Here is a 26,722-nt window from a genome sequence, read left to right as displayed (position 1 = left end):
TTATTTAACATGTATTTTTTATTAAAAAAAACAAATCACCAATTTGGATTTATTTCTTAAAAAGGTGCGTGGCGCAGTTGGTTAGGTGGCAAACTGTGAAACTGGCGTCGCGGGTTCGATTGCCTTCAGTTGCAAGTAAAAAAGCCATAAAATATGTTTTTCTCGGTGTTCTGGTGTATTTTTTATAACTTCGTTCCATAACCTCTCTTTTCCACTTGCTGACAATCACATGAAGTATACGCTTAAGCTGGGGTTTCCTAGGACAGCGGTGCCCGTATCATAACGGCCGTAGTGAACGGTGATGCGGTGGACAGCCGTCGTAGAGGTGACTAGAGAGTGGTTTTATTTTTTAACGGTGTTATCAACACCGTTTTCCTAGGAAACCACTCTCTAGTCACCGTTACGACGGCTGTCCACCGCATCACCGTTCACTACGGCCGTTAAGATACGGGCACCGCTGTCCTAGGAAACCCTAGCTTTAGCGGGTTATTTCTCAAAAAAAAAATGTTCTGTGATTAAATCCCCCACGTCATTGAATAAAGAATAAAGAAGTGACAAATATTTTGACTGTTTTATTGTTTACTAACTTGGGTGCGTTTGAAGAACGCCGCATAGTTTGATTAATAGCGATCAGTGTTCATATACAGGGTGTTTTTTAAACCCTGTCACATCCGAAACCACGATGTTCAGTATGGGCAAGAAGACGTATTAGCATATTTAAAAAAATATTTAGAACGAACATTTTTTTAAAAAGTAAGTATATAAAAAAACAAATGGTTGCGTACTTCTGCAGGGGAGAAGCGAGGGGGGCGCCGCCGCCCGGTTTACGGTAATATCAGACTCCCCCCTTCTCGTTTCTCCCCTGCAGAGCAATCATTTGTTTTTTTTATATTTTATTTTTGTAAATTTTTTTCGTTCTAAAAATTTATTTTAATGTGCCAATATGTCTTCTTGCTCATACTGATAATCGTGGTTTCGGATGTGACAGGGTTTAAAGAACACTCTGTATATTAGTAATTATTATTTAACAGGGGCGAATCGTCTAAATAAGTGATTATGCACAGCCTACCATTATATTTGCCTTTAGATAATAACTTTTTATAGTAATCTATGTTTATGGGAAAGTAAATAAAATATTTTTTATTTATTATAAATCACCACCGTCGTTTATATGTTCCTACAAAAAAAATTTATCTATAATGTGCACCCAGCGCCCAGCCCGTTCTCAGTGAACGATAAAACTAGCCGATTACCCCGGCTTATTCCTCCGTACAAAAAAGTGTACTATATTTTACATCTTTAACCCAGTCGCGGTTTTTTAGTACTAAAGCAAGCTTGCAGATTACAAAAATATTATTGGAAGATTTTCTATTTGGAAACTTTTATTTCGAACATTATTTCTAGGACTATATATCAGTTGCCATATTATGTATTACAGAGGACATGTGGCGTTCGAAGCGGCCGGTTTTGACATTATTCATTTTCAAAGGAATCAGTCAGTGCTCAGTGTTGATATTTCAAATCTGCTTCAGTGCGCCGTTTCTTCGATTTCGTACGTTTCCCGTATAAAGTCATTTCTGACCCGGTCGCGCAGTTTTTCCGGTAATCGATCCGAGGACCCTCACCTCTGGTGTCCTAAGCGGGTTCTCCGTTTTCGTGGTGTCCGCTCGTGTTTCTACGGAATATATCAAGATAGGTCTCACACGTGTCTTATATATTCTAACTTGGCTGTCAATTCGTATTCTTTATATAGCGCTCGTTCAAATCGCAAAAAAAAATGTTGTCTTCTGTGGCATTGGAGTTTTTTCTTGCGAAACGGTTTGCGTATTGTTTGCGTTATAGACAAATGATCGGTGTATTTCTTAACACGTATTATTATCTGTTCACTCTCTCTCTGCTGTCGATTTAGATTACCAGGTTAGTCTTTCAGTCAAATCGTGCATCAAGTTCGCGAATATATTCGCCTATCTTCGATTAGCCGTGTAACTCTTAGGCAACAGTAATGACGCAACGGCAATCCCTCGGGCAATTTTTTCATCCTCATTGGAACAACTCGCGCACGCTCTCGGCTCTCATGGGAGGGACTGTTTCGTAATTCTAACCGCAGGTTCTGATAATGTTTACACGTACTGACCTATAATACCGGAATACGTCTGAAGTCATTCTCACCGCGGATTGCAATCACTCGAATCATCGAAGATTCGCCGAATTGCGTGTTTTAATATTAAAAAGTTGCTAATCTTAGAGCAGTACTAAGCGAGTTAGAAATTTTCAGATTGTCCAATCGTCAGGTTTTTTCTATTAAGCCTCTTATTTATAAAAATAATAATATGTCCGACGCAATAAAAGACACTTGTGATTAAAAGCAAATCAAATATCAATAAAATACAGTATTAGTATAGTGACACTTTTATTTTTAAGTTTTTCTTACATATTGATTAATTTAAATGTTTTCTAATATTTATGTATGTTTATTTATTTAGTTATATAAACGCCCAATAGGCATTTTTAAGGACATATGTATACATAGCAAATTATTATAAAAGAAAGTAGAAAGACACAATGGTATTAGTAGGCTTGGTGGGAGTGGAAGCGAGAGATAGGTGTTTATAATTGAATTTGATTCAGTGATCTCATGAAAGAAGACAACTTGTTAATCTACATACATATATCATGTCTTCTTTATATTCTTACTAGTTATATGTAGGAATATGTGTTTTGATGTACCAAATGCTATATTTTATTTCTTACTTTATATATTTTATCAATGTGCCATACTTGTAAAAGTCCTAAGGGCGTTTATGTAAATTAAATTTATTTATTTATTTACATATATACGTTTATTGTTCATTATTTGAGACATTAGTCCCAGCTCCGTGGGACTAAAAGTCCTGTGTTGAGATGGGACGAGTTATTAGTTGACACAGACACATGAGTATATCACCACAAATATAGGTTCAGAAACATTAAAAAAAACAACTCGTTGAAAATGGCCCTAAAAATGAAATATTTGGGTAAATCATATAAACGCAAATATTTCTTTTTTATAAAAAAAAAACATTTTTATGGCACATCAATAATATGATATATGTATTATGAATAAAGAATTACATACATTTTAAAGCGCTTTTAGATGGCCAACACTATCGTGTGTGTAATATAACAAATTATCTAAATATATTTACAATGTATATTATATACATTATATAAAATACATCAAACGTTTTCAAATATAATTGCCACTTTTTTTAGAAGAAAAAAAAGGCATGTTTTTAGATTATGGTACGTATTTCATTTTAATTTTACTGGGCAGTTTATCGTACATAATATTATATAGGGTTCAGTGTTAATGCCCTTTGTGCCATTATTAGCTTCGCGTAGATAAGGTAAAGGTCCGAAACAAATACTTCAACGCGTAGGAAAGCGCAAAGCGCACATTGCAAAGACAGAATGCGGTAACATCGGTAATTTGTATAATATTTAAATAGTTGTTGAAAATCAAAATGCACCAAAAATATCCATAGTATATTTTTTTCAAATCCCAGAATCGCCACTTTTGTATAATATTTGAAAACAATGCTAACTTTTTTTAAAAAACTCATTGCAGCAGCCCATGTAAGATACAGTGAGTATGATGAAGATTATTGTAATGGAAACAAAATAAAAACGTTTTTTTATTGAAATTTTAATCTGTGCAAAATCGTCAAACCACCCAATATATTTTTCAGCCTCTAGATGTTTTGATACTAGAAGGAATGACAGACACAGCCGCAATAGTTTTATTCGAATAAGATACCGATAATTTTACGATTTGTTACAATTATTATTAATCATTACCATCCCCCTTTTCCGCACCCAGTGGTGCAAAGGGCAATGCAGTGGTAAACCAAATGCAACGTAGTAGGATCACCTTATATACATGAAGGTACGGTGATCTGTTTATATTTCCAATGCCAAACCTTTAAATCAATATTTTACGTCCACCCTGTCAAGAATCGAACCCAGGACCTCAACAATGGTAGGCGAATGCGTCATCCAATACACAATAAGGCGGACTATTTTCACTCGATTTGATTATTCAGGACTTAAACCTGAGAGCAGCCATCGAGTTCAAATTTTTTTTTATCGGGAAGTTATCTTAAATTTTATCTATAAAGTAAAATAAAATATGTTCACATTTTTTTTCTCAACATGTTCAATTACCGGTTACCGGCGAAGATACTTTGAATTTTAATGCAAATATACACACTTTCGTACATAAATATCGATATTAGTTTATACCGTCTCAGTATAATATACCGATGAAGATAGCCGTTCGTAATCGCGGCCCTGGTTTAATTTCTCACTCAGAACTGTATTCTTTCTCCGCTTGAGCACAGATAAATTATTATAACGCACACCATATTATATTATGAAGCGTTAGTCATCCAAGAGCGTTTTAAATTGAATTATTCATTTACGAAAATGCTCAGCTTTTTATCCCTCTTTTAAAACTTTTATTATGAGTAACTTGTACAGTGTCAATTTAACGCATTCATGAGTACGGGAAACGTGGAAAAAAATGCTAGTGTAATTCCCGAAGTAGTGGAGTGACATGACTGAACTTAGAAATTCCAAAAATACGTCTCGCTTCAGACTGTACTCAAATTATTTTATTTATTGGTAGATCTGCGTCCCTTTGTCATTTTGATATATAGCATAATGCCCTACCGTTTAAACAAATACTATTATAAGTATAATATTATTTCTGTACCATATTATGCCTAGAGTTTAATAACTCCCGAGCATATAATGCATTGTATTTATAACATTATTTATTATGTGATTTATAAATAAAAAAAATGTTGTTACATGCACTTACTCTCATTCGTTAGTTTTTTATGTTGCTTAACATTTTTCCGTGCTATAATCAGTGTAATTTATTACAATGCATATCGATTTGTTGCTTTTAAGTCCAGATATTTAATGTCCATTTTTATTCCCGTTATTCGATTACTTTGTTTCAGATACTCGTACTTGTACTTTATCAACACACGCAGCATGTCTCGATTTCTTTTTGCCAGTTATTTGTTATTATGGATACTGAATATATGTATCGACCGGCCTATTTTTTTATTCAATATGAACTAAGAAAACTTTAATAAAATAAATAAAACAACTTTGTTTTTAACCACTAATTTTTATTTTCCACCGACCGGTTTCAAAGCAAACAAGCTTCTTCGTCAATGTTTCCGTAACTAATGAATTGATTCCTTTTTTTATTTTTATCATGTTCACTAAATACTACACGTGGATCCAATAAATCAAGTTGTTTTTTCCTTACAAGGGTGGTAATTTGATATCACTTTTATCGAAGTTAGACAGGAGAGGACTAAAAGAAATATTGTTTATTTGGTTATTAGTTATTGTATTCTTATTACGAATCGCTTTTTTAATTTCTAAGATTTCTAAGTTGTCTAATTTTAATATTTTATTTTCAACATGAAGTACTTTTAATCCAGTGTCTTTTTTGAAGTTATGATTATTTTCTATCAGATGATTTGTAAATTCAGAAAAATTAAACAAATTACCACCCGCGTAAGGAGAAAACGACTTGATTTATTGGGTCCACGTGTAGTATTTAGTGAACATAATAATAATAAAAAAAGGATTCAATTGATTAGTTACGTAAACCTTGACGAAGAAGCTTGTTTGCTTTGAAACCGGTCGGTGGAAAATAAAAATTAATGGTTAAAAACAAAGTTGTTTTATATATTTTATTATAATGAATAACCACAAAGTTAGTGCTTCAAACATAAACTTTATAAGAAAACTTTGTTCAATCAATCGTTTTATTTTTGTATTTTGAATATAGCTTATATCAACGCCGCAATTTGATTCACACGTGTTACCCACGAAAAGCCCGAGGCTAAATTTAATGTATTGATAAGAATCAACACAATCTATCAATTTATTCTTGTTTTGAATGGTCGCATTCCACGTGGTTCATAGTTGTACTTATTTAATACATGTCTTCAAATCGTCGGCGTCGGTTTAAACATTTTTTTCTTTTAAAAACTAGAGCGTGGCTTTAAACGACAGCACTCGATTTTCTGTACTTTAACTCGTTTTTCTATGTCTCTTAGTATATACACGTATTTTATGAATTACAAAATATCTCAGCGATAAAAATGTATTATTTCAAATGTTTACTTTAATAACTTTCAGTATTATTTTAGTATGCAAAATAACAAAAATATCAAATAAATGCCTTATGAGAATCATAATAAATATATATTTATATATATATAAATATTTTGACTTGAAAAGGTGGTTTTATTGGATCTGACATGTTTTGTAGTTTTCAAGCATTCTTCTATGGTAGTTATTACACCCTTGTAAAATTTCTAATATTTTGTTCAAATTATAATGTTCTCTGAAATTTAATGAGATATTCTCTGGCTTGTCGTTGATATGCCGCAAATATTTAACTATCTTAATTTTTTTCCTATTATTTTTGTTTAGTATCTTTAGATTTTTTTACTCTTCTTTTGTATTTCCGGCTCATTATTCTTGGGTAGGCTTCTTCTGAATTGTTAATTTTAATATTAATAATTCATTCTCTTAAAATCGTTTCTACCGTGTAACGGGTTTTCGTAAGAATTAATTCTTGTACCATATATTTGGGCATTTTACTAATTGGCCAATTTTCTGATACATAACATCTCTCATTGCGCTCGTTTCAGGAGCCACGTAAAATTGACCACTTTGAGGAAAGAAACCACTCGTTTTCTCAGTATGTTTCATTGAAATACTCTGTTTTTTATTTCTTTTTACTAAATTGATTTACTGTTGAATTGTGATTTAGGTAAGCTAAGAGTTCGATGTCCTCAAATTCTGCTTCTTTTTGGCAATTCTGAAGCACATTATTTAATAGATTTCTTTAAAGATGTTCTACATTGAGAACAGATGAAAGAAATTTACAGTTTTAAAGAATATAAAGTTTGTTCTAAAAAGCAAACAACGTTGTCTCTAAACAATGTGTTTTATACTATGAAAAATCTCATTTGTCTCGAATCAAATTTAGTCAATAAAATATATTTAAGTTCATCGCATCTCAGATTTCTTTTTGCATAATATCATCATCCCATTTTCACACCTAATGGCGCATAGGGCACTGCATTAGTACACCCTAGTAAACATATTTTCCAGATACACAAATTCCTCTACCTGTTTAGTATAACCCTATTCAAGTGGATCGGAAGATCTGTTGACGAATTACAACGGTCCGCCTTCTCCTGACGAGTTTTCTGTGGTTTCCTCGTCACTAGATCAAATGCGGAGAAGCTCCTGAAACAGGCCACAGCCGAAACATCCCACCGATCCTTACATAAAATAGTAAACAAAGTTTTTCATTTAAGTCAGTTTAATGGTATATATTTTTTTTTGAAGTAAACAAACAAATAACTCTCCCTTTGAAGTAAATATAAACCTTGTACATTACAAGCAAGGTAAAAGAATAATGCAACTCACATTTTTTTTTTAAAAACCCCATTCACAGTGATTTCACATTTAGTCATACTTTCATTTCTTTCAAAAACTTTCATAATAAAAATAAAATAAAAAAGCACAATAAATATCTGCCCACTCTATGTAGTTTTACCACCTTTTGAAATGGGCCTAGTACTTAAAATATTATTATTGTTATATGTATTTGATCTTGCGCGGTGTCTACAGCGAATATATATATTGGAAGTCTACAGCGAAGTGTTAACTTTTATTGTGTTACAGTTATTTATTAATTTGTTCGCTAACGGCAAACTGAGTAACTACTAACTACCGTCTCATAGCCTTGAATTTCGGTATAATTTCATGTTTTGGTACTGTTATTAGTTCTGACTCTTAATTTATTAACCTTGAAAATATATAGATATCTAGACTGAACACGTGAGTTGAAGTGTGTAATTACCGGCGATTTTAATGTTAATTTCTTCTGAATTTGGCTAGTAAATCAGTCGGTGATTTTGTGATATACTTCGTAAGTAACTTTTTAGACGTATCATTTAAATTTTCTTTAGAAATCAGTGGTCAGACAAACTGTTAGACATCAATATTTCTTCTGAATCTATTATGTTATAACGGTTTTTAGCTCTTTTACTAACTAACTAACTACCGAACTCAAGCTCAACTACCGAACTGTTCAAAAAATTTAATGTTTTAAGAGTGGAGGATATCTACGGAAAGTGCTGTATGCTCCAGGTGCATAAGAAGAGCCTCCCATCGGACCGTATTACGGGAAGGTTGAGAACAGGATGCTTCGCTCTACAGATAATTAAAACTACCACGGCCAAACATCATTATACTTACATAGGACGGAAGCTTTTCAATAATTTACCACAAAATCTACGTCAAGAAATAAATTACGGAAAATTTAAGGATAAATTAAAGAAAAGCTTCTCGACATAATTAACATTAACTGTATTTTGAAAATAAAGTTGTTTGTTTAATATGTGCCTGTGTTTATAAATTTTGTGTTTTTATTTAATATTTTTTAGTGTTATATTTTCTCAATTTTTAGAATTGTTTAATTTTTTATTTATTTTATTATTTTGTTTTGAATATCGGGTCAATCATGTTGGGATTCGAACCCGAGACCTCCTGCGTGGTAGGCAAACGCGCAGATCTCTACACCACGAGGCCGACACTAATTGATTAAACTCTGTTTTGATTACTGATATTTCCTTAGTAACTATTTAGGTCATCATTGGCATTTGTTTTACAGGTCGAAGGACACAACTTTGTAATGTTTCAGGAAAAGCATCTAGAAAAGTACGAACGTAAAAAAACAGTTATCTGTTTAATACCTTAGTCGAATTTACTTCCTTTAGAGTGGTTTTAGTATTACTTGTTGTGAATTCCGTTTTTTTCTTAACGACTAACTTCACGTATTTTGATACCATACTCTATTATCATAGATACCTACTTCTAATGTTGACTTATTATCTTTAAATTCCTGTATCTGTGAGAATAAATATAATGTTTACTCAAATGATTTAGTGTGTCAGCTCTTGAGTATTTTTCAAATTATGTAGTAAATCATAAAAAATGTGTATATTTAGTAGTTTTGTAGTGGAATTTCCAGAATTCGCTACTCATATTTGCATAACGGATCATAAATAATGTCTTGCGTTTTCATTTTGATTGTATGTTTTATCGAAAATAAGCTTTGACTGTTTCCTAATAATCTTTATCGTTTTGTGATTATACATACATCTTTATATATATATAATTCCTCTGTACGTGTGATGTCACTGTACTCCTTCTAAATGGCTTAACCGATTTACGTGCGGTTTTCAGAGAAATATAGATCTTTGCGCTGTGCGTAGATATTAAAATCTTCAATCGGTGTAAAAAAGAAGTTAGGAGCATAAATGTTTTATTCATCGATCTACCAGGGTTGTATTCGAGGAGAATGCATTTGCAAAAAAAATGGAAAGATGTTGTTTTTTTTTGTGTATAAAAAAGTTTGGTTTTGAATTTTTACGAACAGCATTTGTTTTTCGTGAATCTTAATCAGATTCTTTCCGTAAATTCCTTATAATTTCTACCCATTTATTTCGTTTAAGTGGATTTTGGTAACACTAAAATAATCTTAAATTCAATACATTTTTAAAAATCGTATTCCTACATAAGTACACCTCTTTGTTGGTGAGACGACCAGAGTTTGACGTTTGCAAAAATAATGCCATATTTGAAAAAATATTTATTTTATGTTTTGGAATTCAACCATAAACAAGTACCTACTTAAAGTTAATATTTTTTTTAATTTTGACAATTTTTAGTTTTGGAATGTAATCATTAACAAGTACCTGGGCGTCTACTTATCAATGAAAAGTCTTTTCCCATGGTTATGCCATGCTTAACTCATAGATTCAAAAACTACTCTTACTCAAATGAAAGACGTAACCCCCGCAATACATCACATACAAATAATATAATCACTAGATCCTCAACACATAGACAACTTAAACAAATACAAACTAAAACCACTTTTGGACAAAGGGATTTTGAGTATTATTCAATTAAAATCTATAACCTACTTCCACTATCTATCAAAACAATTAGTAACGAGAAAATGTTCAAAAAGGCTATAAAAAAATGGATAGTGGAGCTAGGTAGAAGTAAAATAGATTGTCTCATGCGCCCATACCAATATTGAATCAACTGCTCCTAAAGTGTATAGCTTATGTTAGGTTTTTGTTATTTACATTGTGTGTTTTGTAATATAAATAATATAGATGTACATAAATACCTTGTTTTTAAAACTGTCTGAATATTTGTTAATTATCTTCGTTTTTTTAAGTTAGTCTTCTTTGTTTATTCTCAAATGTAATATAAAAAAAGTATATTTTAAGTGTCCTCGGCATGGGAAACCCCAGTGAGGTCACATTATTTTTATTAATAATTATAGTTTGTAAACAAAAAAATGAATAAATAAATAAATAGCAGGCAAGCCAACGTTCGGGCAGGACGTCTGTCGGGTCCGATAGTATTTTATATAGCACGACTTGTATAACAGTGCAATACCCAAAGGACGCTTTACACAAGTGATTTTATGCCTCGTTGACTTTGATTTGAATACACATTAAAATAGAACTATGTAACAATATTTTAAGTGTGTCAAATATGTGTACTCAAATACTACATTTTAAGATTAAAAGACAGTGTCTTACTAATTATCAGTAGAAAGATATTTGCGTTTGAAATGTGGCGCTGGCGTATTATGTTGCGAATACCAAGAACAACCCATAAAATAAATGTTTATATAATACGAGAATCGGGTGTATAACCGCATCTTTCTTCTACAGTGCGCAAATCCGCGTTCTCTGGTTCTTCGGCCGCGTTACGAGACGAAAAGATAACATAGAAATATAACGAGTAGATGGAACTCGATCCCGCGGTAAAAGTTTTACAAGGTGAACAGATTTAGTAACAAGAGCGACTGAAGTCTCTTTTCAGGAGGCCTCCAGAGGCGCTGGAGGCAGAATTGGATGGAGGCATGGAGCAGGCGACTAAATAGAACACAGTATAGCAAAGACAGCCCATTATTAAATGGAGATAATGAATTTTATTGATAAGAGAAATTGATAACTTGATGTATTCATGTGCTTTGGTATACGCATTGTTATTCTTCTATTGCTTCACTGCATGTTGTACTCGTGTAGGGCAACTTTTTCGAATGTTTCCTCTATGTATTTGGGTTTTGTGTCGTTCGTTTTTTTGTATTACTACGTTCTTCCTTTCCTAAGCGGGGTCTGGAGCATGCGGCTGCGGTCGAGATTTGGAACCAACACCATATTCCTTCACCGTCATACTGGGAAATTAGAAAAAGGTGATTTTGCTGAATTTATCAACAATATTTTGAGTTTGTCCAAATTTTTGTACACAAAGACTGTATCAACTCCCTGGGGATCTGTTAAGATAAACATATTACAACAGAGGTGAAGAACATTTTAGAAAAGGTAATATAGAAGTCTAGGCATCTACAGGGTTTTTGACCTGTAGAAGTATAGAAATTGAAAATATTTTTTTTCAGGCGTTCCTTTTTTTTTATACTTTTACATTGTTTGTTTTTTTTTTTAAAAATGAATAATGTTCCCTCTTTGGGGTGTCCCGTGCCGAGGGAAACATTTTACAAAATGTGAAACGTGCCTTAAATGAGCTATTGAACAAAGTTAACATAATAATAACAACAACAAAAAACGTAATTAATCCAATAAACCTAATTATCATTAACATAATGAACAATAAAAAACTTAAATAGTCATAAAAACATAACCAATTAATATAGACCAATAGATCAAATTTCATAAACAGTATACACATTTTGGCTTGATCCACTCATCGATCCGCGTGCAACCCACCTCCACTATCCATTTCTTAAAAGCAATTTTATATTGTGAGAACTTACTAATGTCCTTATGGATAATGGAAGTAGATTGTACACTTTAACCGAGTAGTAGGCCAATCCTCTTTGACCGAAGGTTGTATTTATTTTTCTATTGTTTGCAGCATCAGGTTGAAGTATCTTTTAACTCGTGTTTGTAGTGGAAGGTAGAGAATAATGTCTACTCTATTACCTTCTCTAAAATATTCTTCATCTCTGTTGTAATATGAACATGTATTTGATTGATCACAAATTGAAAATGTAATTTTCGCGTAATTAGTTTTTTTGAAATTGATAGTAAATATGCGAAACTGAAAAAAGACACAAGGCTTTGTGAACAGTTTCGGAAAGGGGGTGGGTGCTTTTATTGTATTGAATGGAGAATACGGAGGTCTAGGCATTCACATTTTTATTGGCGGGTTATTGTGCTTTAAATTGTTAATACCACTCTACAAATGATGTTTTTAATTCATTTATCCAGCTGTTTGAATTTTTCGATCTTGCATTTTGGACCTTCAGTGAAAATGGTCCATACTTGTATTGCTTTTTGGATCCGCTACGCCCCGAGCCGACCTTCAAATGTTCTCACGGTTCGCCGAGTGATTGACGTCTCTTATATATTTTTTCTTAACACTATGTACTGTTGACCTCTATAACGGTTATTTGCATTTTGACTAGGGATGCAACATTGGTCTTAAATCATATAATCACTAAAATATCGAATACTGATTCACATGTCATTTTTATATTAACAATATTTTGAGTTTGTCCAAATTTTTGTAGACAAGGACTGGTTTCAACTCCCAGGGGAGCTGATAACATTAACATATTACAACAGAGAGGAAGAAAATTTCAGAAAAGGTAATATAGAAGTCTAGGCATCTGCAGGGCTTATGATCTGTCATTGGCTGGTTTAAGTAGCCACTTTACACACTGTGTAACATTCACCATTCTGCCCATATTTGAACATCTATATTCCTTAAATTCTGTCATCTGTTGATGTTTGTGAAGTTAAAGAGCTGAAACCTTTTTTTATGCGGGTGAGATTCATCATTAACTTTAAGTTTAATAAATAAAAATAAATCAATTGATTAGAGTATCCGCATAATAATTTTCAAACAAATATTTTTAGATTTATTTCAACAGAGAGGGAAAAAGTTTTCGAGAAGGGAATATGGAAGTCTAGGCATTTACAGGGCTTATGACCTGTCATTGGCTGGTTTGAGTGACCACTTTACACACTGTGTAACATTCACCATTCTGCCCAAGTTTGAACATCCACATTTCCTCAACTCTTCCATCTGTTGACTTTTGTGAAGTAAAAGAGCTGAAACCTTTGTTAAGCCCTGTAAATGCCTAGACTTCCATATTCCCTTCTCGAAAACTTTTTCCCTCTCTGTTGAAATAAATTTAAATACGAACAACTCCCTAGGGAGGAAATCCAGCCAGTCTGCAAGCATTTGGACATAATCAAACATTGTTAAATATTTTTAGATTTAAATATGTGTAATTAACTCAAAACCCATTAAACTTTGCGTTTATTTTTATCCGTTTACTTTTTAAAATATCCCAAACAATATTGACTAAAAAGTTAATTAATACCAAAACCATTGATATTAAAGCAAATGATATTTTGTCACATTGAAGTTGTTTTATCGTTTTCGATATATCGACATTTAAAAATCATCGACCTATCGTTTCCGTCCCTAACTGCAGCTCCTCAACACCTTCCAATATGACTATGTTTCGTATTTATAATACCCATTTGTATATTTTACTGACCTATCTCGTGCTGAGGGGGTCATGCTTTGCGCTTCATGAATTACGTAATTCATTTTACAACTCAAATCGGCATAGAATATATTACAATGTTACTTGTTACTCTGTTCATCTCGAAGGTCGATTATCTCTCAAGTGCATCTATTGAATGGAATTTGTTGGATACGCCTGTTATTTTTGTACCTACATAATATATTATGATACTGTCGGAAAAATAGTATTTTTATTTGTAAAAAATATAATTTAAAAAAAATTTTGTTCGTATGATTTACTAAAATATTTTAATTTTGTGGTCATTTTCAACTAACAGGAAATAAACTGGGCTTCAAAGTGAAGTGTGGTAGATCGGCGTTTGAATTTCGGACATATGATCCGTAGGTCCGCACCATTACCACAGGACTATGATTCGTTCTCATATGTTCTCATGCGTGGTTGCACATTTTTCTTAAAAAAATTTTTTAGAAACACCTTTTTTTTTATTAACATATTACAACAGAGATGAAGAACATTTAAGAGAAGGTAATATAGAAGTCTAGGCATCTACAGGGCTTATGACCTGTCAATGGCTGGTTTAAGTGGCCACTTTACACACTGTGTAACATTCACCATTCTTCCCATATTTATTTATTCATTTATTTATTCATATTTTTCGCTTACAAACTATAATTAATAGTAAAAATAATGTGACCTCACTGGGGTTTCCCGTGCCGAGGACGCTTAAAATTTTAGTTTTTTGAAATTACATTTGAGAATAAACAAAGAAGACTAACTTAAAAAACAAACATAATTAACAAATATTCAGACAGTTTTAAAAACAAGGTATTTATGTACATCTATAATATTTATATTACACACCCCACAATGAAAATAACATTCACCATTCTGCCCATATTTGAACATCTATATTCCTTCAATTCTTTCATCTGTTGATGTTTGTGAAGTTAAAGAGCTGAAACCTTTATTTATGCGGGTGAGATTCATCTAATTGAATTATTTCACCTACATACTAGGCAACGCCTGAAAATGTTATTTTTTCAATTTCTATACTTCTTCATGGACTAGGTCGATTTATCAACAATATTCTGAGTTTGTCCAAATTTTTGTAGACAAGGACTGGATTCAACTCCCTGGGGAGCTGTTTGTATTAACATATTACAACAGAGATGAAGAACATTTAAGAAAAGGTAATATAGAAATCAAGGCATCTACAGAGCTTATGACCTGTCAATGGCTGGTTTAAGTGGCCACTTTACACACTGTGTAACATTCACAATTTTTTCTTAATTTTTTAATGATAATTTACTAGTAAAAATGACATACTTTTACTCAGAATATAAAAATTCCCTCTTAAAGTTATTGCTTAAATAGAAGGTACCTAGGTTCCCAAAATTGAATTTTTAAAATATGCGTTAGCAGCAAAACGTACATCTAAGCTTTAAGAGCAAGCATCATAAGAATAAAGATCAAGTGAATGTACCTTACTGGTACTGTTTAAAAATCGGTTTTTATTTGGTATTACTTTTCCATTAATCTGCTTAACTTCTAACACTAAATACGAGTCACCGGTCAAAGAATAATTATTGATTGGTTAACAAAAGAAACATTAGATTAGTTTTATAACGTAAATACTTACTTCAGTTTTCATAAAAGATTAATCGTTTAGTTATTCGATCATTTGAATATGATATACTATCGCCTGGTAACAGAGGACTTCATGGATTTCTATAAAACGCCAATATCACATAAGCATGAAACGCGCCAAAAAGCGAGAGGAAACTTCATAGAAAGAAGAGCCATAAATGCGTATGGAGAGAGGACCAGGGCGTATATACTCCCTCGCATAGTAAAGAGACTCCCGGACGAAATAAAAAGTAGTGATATGAATAAAAACAAAGTAAAATTGGTTTTAAAAATCTTTTTCTTAAATTCTAAGTTTAGTCTATAAAAAAAAAAATTAAAAAAATAAAAAATGGGGAAACCAAACAATTTAAAACAGTGTCAAAAAAAGTGTTTGTTTATTATTTTTTATATATTTCGTTTTCAAAAAAGACTTGATTAACTTGTATTTAATTTTTTTTAACTTTTATTTTATTGATATTTTTAAGATTTTTTTTTAAAAATATTTTATGTAAACATTTATTATATTATGTTACAAAAATGTTTAAAGAGAGAAATCCCTGCAAAAAACTGCTTCTGCAGTTTGGCGGGAATTTAAAAAAAAAAATTGTTTTGAATTTAAAAAAGAAAAAATAAATAAAAAAAAAAAAATAAAAAAAATTTATTAGTATTAATCGCCAAAGTTTGACAAAATATTTAACGATAATCATAAGTTTGAATTGTTTTCTTTCTTTAGAATTCTTGGCGGAATTCTATTAAACAATTTAAAGCTTATACACTTTCTCTAATTGAACAATAAGTTTTGTAAAATCACGATTTTCTTTTTTTTTCTGTATGTAATATCAAATGTAGTGTGTTTATAATTAACATTCATCTATGTATAACAAAACCCAGATGGATAAATTTTAAGGGAAGATAGATGTGTAGGTATTATCAGGTCATAAGCAACTAACATCCATAACTAATCAAATACCCCGTTAATCTCGGTGAAACACCTTTGTAATGTAATGTATTTATTTAAGATAGTTTTACAAATAAAATTTAAGCACCTAGTTAAACCTTATTTAACTGTCAAGAAACATATATTCAAAAATAATTTCAAAAATAAAATATTGTTACAAAATCTATCCGATGACACTCTATCTACATATATGCCTATATGGATGTTTGTTTTTAACAAAAGCCATCGTCATCCCACGAAACGGTGCGATAGCCCAGCATCCCTTATCTCTTTTGCAGCTCATTAAACATTTTAAATCCTTTATAATACAGATTGTTTTGAGTTTCTTGAATTCTTGTTTTGGCGAGTCTGAAACCTTCACCTCCCCTCGTAGGATAGCGATGAATTTCGTTATCACGCTGAACGTAACAAAATATGTATTCGGGCAATCATTTATTTTTTAATTTAAATATTAACTCTAAAGTATTTCAAATTACTCTTTGATTTACCGAAAGCGTGTTCAGTACCGTCAGCATTTGTTAAATTGGTGTATATCTGTCACATCTCAATATTGCCCTCATTCCACTTTGGTGCCAAGTGCCAATTATTTTCCATTTCCTACCTGTACTCAAGAAGTAGGATATTATATTCAAAAATGATTACCTAAACTAGTGTTTCATTCGGATTTACTGTAACAGATTGCCAAAGGGTATGAATCTATCAGGTGTCCACTTCATGTTTCGCGTACAGTAGATACAATTCAACAGTAAAAAGACTCGATGTAACTTGTACCTAGTCACACATTGCCCATTCCCTTCGATTGATATGTGGTGTGGTCGAGATCCCCGAGGTTGAATACAACATAATGTTACTATACTCTTACATTTACCCGAGAAAGTGTCAGCAGATACTATTCTATTTATATTATGTCCGTATTAGAACCAACCTGTCTCTGAGTTGATATGTTAGAAGGGCTTTATAATACATATAAGCTGGACAATGAATAGTTACGGATATGTCTTGAACTGTCGATGCAAGAATATTGACAAATAGTGCATTAATCCCATTTAATATGTATTTTGTTTGTTTTGATATTAACTAAATATTAAGTTGTAACGTACTTATACGAACTATTACAAAAAATGCCGGGGTCGATCTTTTTAATAACAATAATTTATTTGACATAAATAAATATACGGTTAATAGTTAGACTCGAATTGTGGCCTTGTAGTACCTAATTACACAAACTTATTAATCAGAGGTTCGCGGTTTGAACCCTAATCAACCACTTGGTTTACGTTTTCTATCACTGTTATTTTTGTCTATGCTATAAGGTTGCAAAATGAGAAAGAAAATAAATCTAAAAATATATTAATAACAAAATACTTATGTGAATTATTTTTATTGTATTTACTGCGACCGTTTTATTGGTAATTATTTTAATTAATAATCACGTTTATTTATATACTTTTAAGTGTACATTTTATACCCCCTGTTTTTCTAAATAAAACTGATTCACTGTGAAAAATATATTTGTAATCATAAATGATAATTAAAAGTTTGTTAAGATACATATTTTTTTTAATGTATAAAAATAAAAACCTAAATAAACAATATTTTCTTTAATCCACTTTTATCTAGTTTTAAAGATCGTATCCATCTCACTTTACAATTCCCATTTTTACAAAAGCAACATGAGAATTTAGTTCCATATGTTTCTATGTATTCTATATATTCGAAGTATTCGATAATATTTAGTAATCAGTGTTAAAATAAAATAAGATAAGATTTATTAGTTAAGTATACCTTGATAAAGAAGCTTGTATAGCTTTGAAACCGGTCGGTAGAAAAAAAAAGTTAAAAAAAGTTGTTTTATATTAGTAAAAAGTTATATTCATAATTCTTTTTTATTTAGCACTAGTTGAAAACACAGTATTTTTTTTTGTAATGTACATTTTATACTGGAAGTATTAACTAATTAAACACCTTAGTCGTCGCTCCCCATTATGTACACAATAATATTTTTTTTCTTTTACGTAATGGGAAATATATAAATTTATATAAAATTTGTGTTTAGTTGTAATATTATAATCGTTTTTTAAAATGAATTAACTAAAAAAATAAATTATTTTATTAAAACTATGTCGTTTTATTGTTTTAACCAGGAACGATTTTTGGTCTTAGGGAATATGACCACATTTCTGATTATGGTAGGCAACTGAAATGGCTCAAAATTAGACAGCGGAGAGACTATCACTATTTTTAACTTCTGTTCCATGTACTTCATAGCCCTAACGCTCCTATATAACTCCGTGAAAAATTTCAGCGCTTATCAGTTCATGGTTTACCTCTTCATTCTAATTCTCAAAGCACTCCCGTAATACCCATCCACAATTCCTCTTTTTTCTCTAACTCGTATAGAATCCATGCGGCTCTACTGTGGAAACATCTCCCATCCATTATCAAAGATGTAATTACAGTATCTGTTTAAATTACTTCTGAAGAAACATCTCCTTTCTCTTCCTTAATCTCTCCTCCTTTCCTTTTTCCTCTTTTTTCATTTTTCACATTGAGTTATAGTATATATTTAAGGTAATTTATATACAAATACAGTTATTTTTATTATTATATGTCTTAAGCTTTTTTTATTATTTTGTAACTTAAATTTAAAAAGTGAAACTTTTTTTTTATTGGTTGGTTTGAAGAAATAGCCAATTGGCAATAAAATATTAAGATTATGTACAAAAAGTTAAATAAATAAAATAAAATAATCAGGTTTTTTTATTTTTTATTATGCCCGTCGATCGTCATGACCATCACTATTTCAAATCGCAAATAATAAGAATATGAATTCCGCAGAAAAGTGCACTCCTTCGCTTTCGTTTCGCCTTGGGGCCGACTCGATGCGCTTTATCATTCTCGTTGACCTTGCGGCTGCATTGCTAAGTAACTGGACTTATCTAAAGGCCGGACCCACGCCACGCGGTGCCAGTTCGCCTATCGCGCAAACTGGATAGGTACTCCATCTACTCTTAGGGTTGACAGCGCTGGCAGCGGTTGGGAGTGATATTGACGATACTATTTGCCTTCTTCTGATCTCTACCTAGATTTATTACTTACTGTTTTAATGATTCACCGGGCGATGGCGGTATATCAACCGTAACTCACACTAACAGTTAAATAAATAACCTAGCCATTTAAGCACGAAATATTGACCGAGGGTGTTTGCTTATGCTTCAAACAATTTTTGTAAAAAATTGCGTTACTTTTTCAAGTATCAGTAAATCAGTATCATAAACCGTGATTTTAATTGAAATTAACTACTGTTTTCATTGTCTTTTTCTGTGAGTTGGGCAATTTGTACGAAAGGCTTATGTCAGATATAAATTATTTCTTGTAGCCATATTGCAATTAAACAAACAGTAGTAAAAACTGAGTAATTTAACTACAAGAAAGGTCTTCCAAGTCTGACATATTTCGGCTTAAAAATCAGACAAGAATAGCTGTAATGTTTTTGTTTTGGCTTATTCAGTCGATCTCAAGTAACGATAACTATCTCATATTTTTTATATAACTAATTTATTTAACTGTTTTAAATTAAACAAAAAATGTGCTAAAAAATATATTATATAAATTGCAGATGAAAAATGCTAATAGAATATTACAATTTAATTAATGTTAAAAATCGTTTTAACAATATCTTGTATTCCACTGAAATGTCACTAGATTTATTGGGACACGATAAACATGTTGATTTATATTTTCATTTTTAGAATTAAAAAATATATAATTAATTTTCAGAACTCTCTGATACTAAATAATTTTAAGAAATTCGTTGAAAAATAATGTCGCCAGAAAGCAAATAATTGAATTTACGACGTCGACCCAAAATTTTTACTCTAGATAAAATGGACTTCGCCGAACCTTAAAATAGTAATTACTTCGCCGAACCTTAAAATTTATCTCTAAATTACTATTTCAAGTTCGCAACCTGTTCTCGGTAGCCTGCACAATTTCTTGAATACATTTAATTCTTCAATTTATTAATTAATTCATAAAGGGCTTTAAATAAGGGGAAAAATAAATTAGCGTCACTCTAGACCTTAACAAACAAACAAACATATTGACAACGATAGTTTATTATCGATTTTAGAATTCACTCATCTCGATAAAATCTTTCTTACGTTTAAGGTTCGAAAAGAGTCGAAAGGATTGACTTAGTCCGCGTCAAGTTTTTTTTCATTCACCCTGATCTCTCTTTAAGGTCACGGAAACGTTTTTTTCGTCTGAATCTGGTTAGGTTAGTGGCATTTCATCTTCGGCGAGATTATAAATTCATTCGCTTTTTTTCCCTGTTGCAAATCTCGGTGCCTTTTTAAATATTATTGCCGTGCAAAGTTGCCTGTTTAAATTTTGTATTATTATGTACGATATTCACGGCTCTTTAATATTAATCGAGAAATTTAGGCAATTAATTACAAATGGAAGTTGTTATCATTTTATTTTTAATGCTGCGTACAGAACTGAACAAAAATATATACCAATCCGTAAATTCCTCATTCAAGTTTTTATTGTTGATTTCAGATACATTTTAATTCGATCATATTTTACATGAAGGTTAGGTGATCTGTCTTACGTTTTATGTGCTAGTCCAGAAACTGTTCATGGCTCTTTAATATTAATCGGGGAATTTAGGCAATTAATTACAAATGGCAGTTATTATCATTTTATTTTTAATGCTGCGTGCAGAACTGAACAAAAATATATTCCAATCCTTAAATTCCTCATCCAAGTTTTTATTGTAGATTATAGATACATTTTAATTCGATCATATTTTACATGAAGGTTAGGTGATCTGTCTTGCGTTTTATGTGCTAGTCCAGAAACAATGAAACACTGCATTATCTGACCACCTTAAAGACTAATATTTCTCGCCAGGAATCTAACACACGACCTCAAAAATAATAGACGAAAGCGTCAACCACTCCATCATAAGGTGGACTTATTTCCACTTGATTCTCTTTTTAAGAATTTTTACCTGAGATCCAAATATCCTGAAAGAGATCAATTAGTAATAATTATACTAGAGAAAGATTTCATGCAATGTTTTACACACCTAAAAGCCGTACAAATACAAGTCAGAATTCACTTATTAATAGGGCAATTCGCTTGCTAAATATGACTTCTGCCGATAATATGGATCTATTTTTCTGTACATATCGACAGTTTAACACCTATCTGCTTTCTATTCATTAACTTCTTACTTATATTACAGGCTGCATTACGTAATGGGCTAAACTGACTGTAAAGTAGTGTAGACTACAATTTGTTAAATAAATAAATAAATATCGAGTCGAATACATTCATCCAGGATTCCAGTTCTATTTCACCCACAGAACTGTACTAACAAGTCACAAAGGTTTGGATTGGAAAATATTTGTGCCTATGCAGTTCCTTGAAGGTAGTATACTATACCTATTGTATAATGTAAGCACCTTTTTGTAAGGATATTATTTAGTTGACAAATACACCCACCATTACTTCGTTACTTGATTAAACTTTTGTTGATTACGGTTCGAATCGAAATACGATATTTCGTCATTGTAATAATATCAATGCGTACATTCCAATGAATTATGAATATTGCTATAAATTATAACTGGGGAAAGAGTCAAAATAATTATACTTTAGTGTATTTATTGTTTATGCACTAACATACCTACTTTAAATTTTCGTATTTTAAATAACCGCTTTATTTTATTGTTTGCTTCTAATAATGCAAAGAACAATCACGGCATTAGCTTAGCAACCATAATGTATAGTTATACCTAAATTATTTGAAGGTATAACGTTGCATGATGCATGAGTCAATCGGTATACCTAAACTGCATCTTATATGTAAACATTGTAGACAAATAAATTGAACTAAATTATTTATTACAATATTCTTTTTAATTAATCGCTAAATATGTTTGCATCAGAGATTTTCGAATTACATCTTGATTTGTGAAAGGCTTTTTTCTAATGTGACTGTTACTGCTCGTATTTATTTATATACATACACTCATAAATTTCTAATTAATATCAAATAAATCATATTTTCTCTGATTGCTTAATAACCGTTACATGTATGTTGGCAAATTTATCAGAGTCTTAATTGTTCAGAGGAGAGATCACGTTTCTGATCCTATTCTATTATTTTTTCTAATTGAATTCATGTACAAACACAGTGAAACAATTTATTATTTTACTTCATAAAATAACATAAGTAAATACGACACAAAACACCTTGTGGTCCCTACTAAGTATTTTGTTTGAATTCGTAATGTCTTTATATTATTTGGGTTACAATTTCATTTTAATTAAAATGTATAACCGGTCCCGGATTAAGATATAAAATCATATTAAATCAATTTCCTTTCAATGCAATTTTGTATCCATCGCAGAACAAAAGATTATACATTAAAAAAATATAGCGTCTTCGTTCAAAGACATAACAATGCAAATGTGCACAAGTTTATTTTTCTTAAATATTTAATAGATCATATCTTCAATTCCTAGTCCACAAACGTACTGGATTTAACAGAATAAGGAGTTTATCATATATTTCAAGAGAGATGGAGAATAGAGAACCGTTTTTACAACGAAATAATAAAAATATATTGTGCTGTAATCCGCTTTACATGTTTTATCTTTCACCATTGTAAACATTTTCGAGGGTGTCTTTTAATAATAAAATGATTTTCTAAAGTGAAACATATATGTTTTATTTTCATTAAAATATTTCAGACCACAATCCGGACGCCTTGGTAATCCGCCGAGGTCGTGTTTTTTGTCCGCCTGAATTGTCGAGGCTCTACTGAACCTACATTCATTCCCTAGTCTGTGTTTACGCTGTATATGCGCTTGACAAAGATAGATGGTTTGCAAAATAGTAATCCGATTGCATAAAAATATTACGTATTACCGATATTCATTTTGAAATATTTTATTGTCAAACACTTTCACAGTTTATCAAGGCATGACAGGTGACAGCTATTCAAACAACGCATTCGTATAATTTGCAATTACAAACGAGTGCATATGTCACCATTTCAAGGTATTTTTTTTGTACAAAGACAATAATTAGTTTCAGACCGGAGGCGGAGTGCATTTGAAATTCATGAGATGCATTATCAGCTTAGGGAAATCTAATACAAAATTCTTAGAAGGCATTTTATTTATTGAGTGGTGCTATCAATAGTTATAGTCCTTGTGCATTAAGAGGCGCAATTTCCACGGCGAATAATGTCTGTAATTTATAGAAAATTTAAGTATCTTAACATTTTAAAATTTCTATAAATATGTATCTATTATCCAGTGAAAGGAACAAATATTAACGAAAAGAACATGATTGAATCAATGATAAATCATTAACAATTGTACATTTATGAATTATCATATGATAAAAACTTTTTGTGTAACACATTTAAGTTTATTCTAATAAAAGAAAACAACTTTAGTTTCGGGAGAGCACTCCTCCCATTGACCAGTGATATAAAACTCAGTACAATATAAATTTTTGTATCACCTGTCGATAGGAGAAGTGCTCTCCCGATACGTACTGCAAATATGATAAACGTATACATGTAAAGCTAGGGTTTCCTAGGAGAGCGGCGCCCGTATCTTAACGGCCGTAGTGAAAGATGATGAGGTGGACAGCCGTCGTAACGGTGACTAGAGAGTGGTTTCCTAGGAAAACGATGTTGATAATACCATTAAAAAATAAAACCACTCTCTAGTCACCACTCCGACGGCTGTCCACCGCATCACCGTTCACTACGGCCGTTAAGATACGGGCACCGCTGTCCTAGGAAACCCTAGCTTAACACGAATGAAAAAGTTTTTATTTGATAATACAGGTAACCCTCCTACATCACGGTATATAGGTTCATTTAAAATGCCGTGTTTTGAGAAACCGTGTTATATGAGACTCAGAGCCAGCGTAAAAGGGTTAAGTTCAATAAAAAATTAAACGATTTTTTTGTTATTAAACATTTTTGTTACATAAATGTTCTATTGGGATTTTTTGTCCCAAGACCAGTTTCGTCCCCATAAAAATTCTGGGTCGGCGTGTATTCTTCAATATATATTTAGTAGTATACCAATGCAGTACCCTATATACCACCGGGTATGAATTTTCGTAATCAATAAAATATTTTGTATGGGTATTGTACGATTTCGGAACCCATTATTCTCTTCATCAGAACACTTACTTGCTTGCAGTAATTATATACTTTAATCAAAAATTAATAAATATTTTACCATAAAATATATTTTTTCGATAAAAATAATTTTTAAAAGACCCACCTATAAAACATATTATTTATTAAATGTGTTTTACAGACATATTTATTCTAGCGGAAAACTCTTTAAAACTTAGACTCCATCTTGTTTTCAAAAAGTGGCCGTGCATATAATGCTTATCTATGCTAAATGCCTGCATATCTGAGAAATTCGCAGTTGGAACATGTCTCTCTAAAACTGGTTTAATTTTTGATAATGTACTTTTAGTGTGGAAGTACATATTATCAAATATTTAACATTAATTACACTCCAGTAATGAGTGCGTTTATAATCGCGTTAATATTCATTTAAATTCTTATCAACTTAAGCGTTTATTAACCGGTACTAGGTATTGGATTTGTGTTTTATTATAACTTTAATGCGTGTAATATTTTGCCGTGTCAATTCGGTTGGCAAATTCAGTTTGAATGCGACATGACTTTTCAATTATTGTATTAAGAATAATATTATTATTTTTTAACAACAGTTACTATGGTGTAAATACACAAGTTAATTTTTATTTCATTTCATTTTTTTATATATTTGCATTGGGAACATTACAGATATCGAATAGGAAAATATCACATACTATGAATACCGATAAAAATATATGAAATGAATTTAGAATAACTAATTGTGTTTTCAAAATCAATATCCATATTGTGGAGTAATGTTTTCATACATACATGCAAAAAAGAAATTCAATAAAAATACGTTCGTAGAAAAACGCGACGACATTTATGCGGGTGAGATTTATCTCATTGATTTATTTACCTACAAACTAGGCACGCCAAAAATTTATTTTTTGCAATTTTTTTACTTATATACCAGGTGGATTTATCAACAATGTTTTGAGTTTGTCCAAATTTCTGTAGACAAGGACTGAATTCAACTCCCTGGAGAGCTGTTGATATTTACATATTAAAATGGAGATGAAGAAAATTTTCGAGAAGGTAATATAGGGCTTATGACCTGTCATTGGCTAGTTTAAGTGGCCACTTTACACTCTGTAACATTCACCATTCTGCCCATATTTTAAAATATATATTCCTTCAATTATTTTATCCGTTAATGTTTGTAAAGTAAAATAGCTGAAACCTTTATTTATGCGGGTAAGAATTATCTTATTTAATTATTTCACCTTCATATTAGGCAAAGCCTGTTTTTTTTTTTAAATTTCTATACTTCTTCGTGAACTAGGTAGATTTATCAACAAGATTTTGAGTTTGTCCAAATTTTTGTAGACAAAGACTGGATTCAACTCCCTGGGGAGCTGTTGTGTTGTGGAGATGAAAAATGTTCTTCGTCTCTGTTGTAATATGTTAATATTAACAGCTCTCCAGGGAGTTGAATCCAGTCCTTGTCTACAAAAATTGGACAAACTCAAAACGTAGTTGATAAATCCACCTGTTCCATGAAGAATTATAGAAATTGAAAAAATAAAATCAAAATATTGTTCATTTTTTTTTGTATTTCCACCCTTACTTTTTTACCCGGGCGTTGTTGTCACGAATATTGAAATTTCCCCCTGCAATCATAAATCGTAATTAATTTATTACTTAATTATCGATGGTTATCGTAAACTCGATTCGTGATAATTAAGCTTCTTCTAATGGTATTGCAAAATACCAGCAGCATTAATTCATTATGTGTTGTGTATATTTGCACTAAAATCACCCGTAATTACAATGTGCGGAAGGGTGAAAGTTGCGTACATCGTTATGCAGATTCCAACACCATTCTCCGATGCCCATCAGCACGAGATCACGGCCAAGATTAATCGACGGTGAAGAAATTCTATTACTAGCTGATCATATTAGTAAAAGTGGCGTTTTAAATGCTCCTTGTTAATAATTGATACTAGTATTTCTTCATGGGCTCTTTTTCTGAGTTGCAATTATTTTAATTGCCCGTTAACAATCTGCTTTACGGTGATATTGTATTAAGAAAATAGGTACCTGTATTTCTAGTACTCAAGCCAAATGAAATGCGGTTATATTGAATCATCTAAGGCAACATTTTTCATAAGTTCGCCTTATTTATTGAAGCGCCATTTAAAAAAAAAACATCTCAAGAGTCCTGTACAATAAATATCCCGATACTTCTTGTAGCTACATTGTATTAATGTATTTATT

The 26,722-nt window shown here is 31.5% G+C and overlaps 1 long non-coding RNA gene across 2 annotated transcripts in view; it reads left to right on the top strand.

Moving 5' to 3' along the window:
* The window catches only part of LOC148274782 (uncharacterized), a 190,383-nt gene that overhangs the window by 136,923 nt on the left and 26,738 nt on the right, over positions 1-26,722 (top strand). The gene's annotated exons all lie outside the window — the stretch shown is intronic.

Source organism: Micrasema longulum, unplaced genomic scaffold (assembly GCF_059751315.1).
Source record: "Micrasema longulum isolate JH-2025_06_02 unplaced genomic scaffold, ASM5975131v1 h1tg001582l, whole genome shotgun sequence".
Classification (NCBI taxonomy): domain Eukaryota; kingdom Metazoa; phylum Arthropoda; class Insecta; order Trichoptera; family Brachycentridae; genus Micrasema; species Micrasema longulum.
This window is presented reverse-complemented; position numbering and strand designations above follow the sequence as displayed.